Source organism: Myotis davidii, unplaced genomic scaffold (genome assembly GCF_000327345.1).
Source record: "Myotis davidii unplaced genomic scaffold, ASM32734v1 scaffold168, whole genome shotgun sequence".
NCBI classification, from domain to species: domain Eukaryota; kingdom Metazoa; phylum Chordata; class Mammalia; order Chiroptera; family Vespertilionidae; genus Myotis; species Myotis davidii.
This window is the reverse complement of record NW_006383016.1, coordinates 5,641,224-5,645,310: the sequence shown is the minus strand read 5'-3', so window position 1 is coordinate 5,645,310 and position 4,087 is coordinate 5,641,224.

The window sequence follows — 4,087 nt, the reverse complement described above, 5'->3', positions numbered from 1 at the left end:
TCTGTGGGTCTCAACCCCTTTGGGGGTTGAACGACCCTTTCACAGGGTTGCCTAAGACCATAGGAAAACACATATATAATTACATATTGTTTTTGTGATTAACCACTATGCTTTAATTATGTTCAATTTGTAACAATGAAATTGGGGGACACCACAACATGAGGAACTGTATTAAAGGGTGGCAGCATTAGGAAGGTTGAGAACCACTGGTTTAGGGAGTCCTTGCTTTGTCCCGGCTTGGAGCAAGGCAAGTGGGGACTCAAAAGGAAACCTCGGATTTGTAGCTCACTGGAGCTCCCTTCATTGTCCATTGCCTGCCCACCACTGCCCTGGGCACAGATGTTGCTAAATGCCTTGTCGGGCAATGGAGAGAACTAAGGATAAGAGAAGTGAAGTAACTTGCAGGCCGTGGAGTAGAAATGCATGTATCTCGAATTAATCACCACCACCCTCACCATCTTCACTAGTTATTTGAATGCCCACTAGGTACCAGGCATGACACTAAGCACTTTACATGCATTTTCTCATGTGATTTCCATGCAACCTTGCCAGCTAGGGGTCAGAGTGACCCCTGTTTTATGGGGTGCAAGTTCAAGGTGGAGACCTTCGCCAGTGCTCTCAGCTTACAAGTCGGAGCCTGGCTTGAACTTGGCGGCATTCTGGCTGCAGAGGCCACACTGTTAGCCCTGCTCCTCTCCTTCCAGGTGGCCCACACTGGGTGGGGGGCAAGGCAATGCAGGGTGGTTCCCCCCCAGAGTAACGAGTGGGACCTGCTGCAGGAATAGGGATAAGGGGGTTCAGGAGGCCTTGGTTGTGGATGAACCTTGCTTGGGAGGTAGGAAAGGGGTCCTGGGCATATGGTATCCAGGGAGCGGAGAGAGGACTGGGTGCAGGCAGGGAGCCTGGGGGAGAAGGCACGAGGGGCCAGAGGGCTGGGCTGGGAACAGAGCAACAGCGACAGTGGACCAGAGCCCCCTCCTTTCCCTTGGGGGGAGGGGCAGCAGCTTGGTACCTGGAGGCAGGCCCCCTGTGTGGATGGAGGGCCTTTGTTGGGTTGTTCGTGGCAGGCCTGCACCCAGGGCAGGACTGTGGAGTCAGCAGGGGCACCGGACAGGGAGCGGCGAGGCACTCCTTTCCGGCTTCCGCCCTCTGCCTTCCCCGTCCAGCTCCGGCCCAGCCCAGGTCACTGGAATACAAAGGAGCATGACCAGTTCTTATTTCCCTCAGCAGCCAAGCCACTTCCTTGAATAAAACCGAAGTGATTAGCTCTAGCAATCACAGGCCTGCACGGCTTTCTTTACAGCCCGGCCGAAGGATCCCAGAGGTCTCCTAGCACAGCCGCATCCTGTGGCCGGATTGCGAGGTGGACTTAGGTCTGTTTGCACAGCTCTGGTGGGGAAGGGCTCCTATATCCTGAATGCAATTCTGGTGGCCTGGGCTCCTCCGGGGAGGGGCCCCCCAAACCCAGCTAGCTCTGCATCCCCGTCAGTCTGGCTTTAAGATTTAATAGCTTGCAAGTAGCAAATAGGCCTCACATACACTTACTTATTTAGCAAATGTCTGGTGCGTGTTACTTTCAACAGGCATTTTCGTTAGTAAGAGTCAGTTCATCTTCACATGAGGGATGCGAGGTTAAGGGGCTTCCACCTTATCCATGTCCTGGGCCATCGGCCCCATCTCTTTGGCCCTGAACAGATAAGTAGAGGCCAAAATGTGAAGCCCTTGTATGCCATTGAGGTTTATTTAGTTCTATAGCCTGGGAGGCGCTATTGAAGGATTTTCAGATGAAAAAACACACACATCAGATCTGTGTTTTAGAACAAAAACATGCTTCTGAGAGCAGCTTGGAGATTAGATGGGGGCATTTAGACTCGAGGGAGGGCGATGAAGTGGTAGGTTACTACCATGGCTGGAGGGAGGCGGCAGGGCTGTGCTCATGCCGGGTGGGGGGCAAAGAGGGAGCTGCTGGTGGAGAACTGGAGGACCAAGGGGTGCTGGGCTGGGAGCCAAGATAGTTGCCTGTTTGGCCTTGGTGCTGGCATCACTCACCATAGCAGACTCTCTGGAGAGAGGTCTGCCAGTAGGAGCTGCCAGGAGCCACTGTGGCCAGAACTTGGGAAAGCCCTCGCCCCCGCCTGAGTCTCCCACGGGCCAACTGCTGTTGGGACTTCAATCTCTCTCTCTCTCTCTCTCTCTCTCTCTCTCTCTCTCTCTCTCTCTCTCTTAGGGCCCTCCGTATCTATTGCAGGGATTTTTCTCAGAATGCCATCATTTTCACTCACTTTCTAACTGGCAATGACAGCCTCTAACCACAGACAACTGGGGAACCTCCCACCGTCTGCACAGGGGAGGGGCCTCAGGACTGAGGGCTCAGTGGCTCCACGCTGGGACCTGGACCGCCTGTGGGTCCTCCTGGGAGGAGAAAAGTCTAGTCAGCACCACCTGCTTCGCCCACCCCACCCCACTTACCCGGAGAAAGCCCGGATGCTACACACTGGGGTCTACCATGGGGCGGGGGGGCTCGTTCTTCTCTTCGTAGGTGGTCTGTTGAGAAGGCCTGCATGTTGGTGCGGTTTTAGCGGGAAATAAAGGGCCAGGTGGAGTGGCCAGGCAGCGGGGAAGGGCTGGGGCGAGTGCGGGGCCATCCAAGGAGGATGGGGAATTCTGTCGCCTCGCCACCTCGGGGCTGGGTGAAGCGTGGGCTCAGGAGAGGCTGCAGGTGCCGTGGGGAGGAGTGAAGTGGCCGTGAGGCAGATGTGCCCTGACAGCTGACCACAGGGGCCCTTGAGCCACCCCTGAGGCCCTCCGGCCGAGACAGGGAAGGAGCCCTGCTGGACTGAGTAGGCCCAGCTCCTCCAGGGCAAACACCAAGTCACCACAAGAGAAGCAAAACCGAGAGCTGCAGCCTGACCAGCTCTGAGTGAGGCTGGGGCAGGGGTCCCAGCTCGTGTCCCCAGGAGCCCAGTGAATAGGAGCCAGGCCTTGCTCATTAGGTGTGCGGGCAGTGTGTGTGTGTGGGGGGGGCTCTCCGCCACGTCAGGATGGGCCAGGACCAGGAGCACTTGACTAAGGACCAACCCGTGTTAAGCTGAGGGACCTCTGGTGTAAGGCAGCGAGTGGAAGGATGCACAGAGGCTTACTGGGCCCAGAAGGCCCGAAAGGAGAACCTGCTCGACACCGAGCCCTCAGCGCCTGGAACATGGTTCTGTGGTTCGTGCACCGGGGCCAGGACCAGAGAGTGCATTTCGGGGTTTGCAACTTTGAACAAGAACCGGCTGCTGAGTTGGCAGGAGCCCTTGCCTTTCCAGTGTGGGAAATCCCATGAAGAAAATCCCTGTGTGCCCGGAGCCAATGGAACATCCCTTTCTCCCCTACTCCCTCCCTTCCTGGCCTTCGCTGGGATTTTATGCGGGCCTGCCCCACGGGGGGCGATGACGGGACCGCACAGCAGGAAGCTCAGGGGTCCCTCGCCCCTGTGCTCTCCACCCTTCCCTTGTCTCACAGAAGTGCCACTTCCTGGGGAGGAAAGTCCCGAGAAACTCCTCTGGGGTCTCCCTTTCCCAAGGAAACAAGCCCTTTGCAGGATCTGGGAGGACAGGATCTCGGGCATTAGGGACTGTTGCCCACGCATGGGCTGAGGGAAAGGGGTTTATCAAGGACAGTGTCCTGGGAGACTGCACCTACCCGCCAGCTCAGGCTAAATTCTCCAGAGACACCCCCAGGCCCCACCGATCCCCAATCCCAGTAGCTTCTAATGATGATGTTTTTTTCTCACTCAAGTTACACGTCCTTCAAAGCCGGAGAGGTGAGGGAGCCGCCCTTCCCTGCTCACCTGGATCCCTGAGGCCGCGGTGGGAGACGGGCAGGTGCAGGTGCCGGTAAAGCTCTGGTTTGCAGGCCACACGGCCTCTTCTTCCCTTTGTTCACTGGACAGAGCAGGGCCTTGGCCACTGTGAGTTCAAGCTGGGGAGACACACACCCTATGGGGAGGGACCACCACGTGGGCCCAGCCGGACACCAGTGGGCAGGACGTGCCACCCTTCCACCGAGGGAGAGAGGGCTGGAGGGACAGGCCACTGGGGTGCAG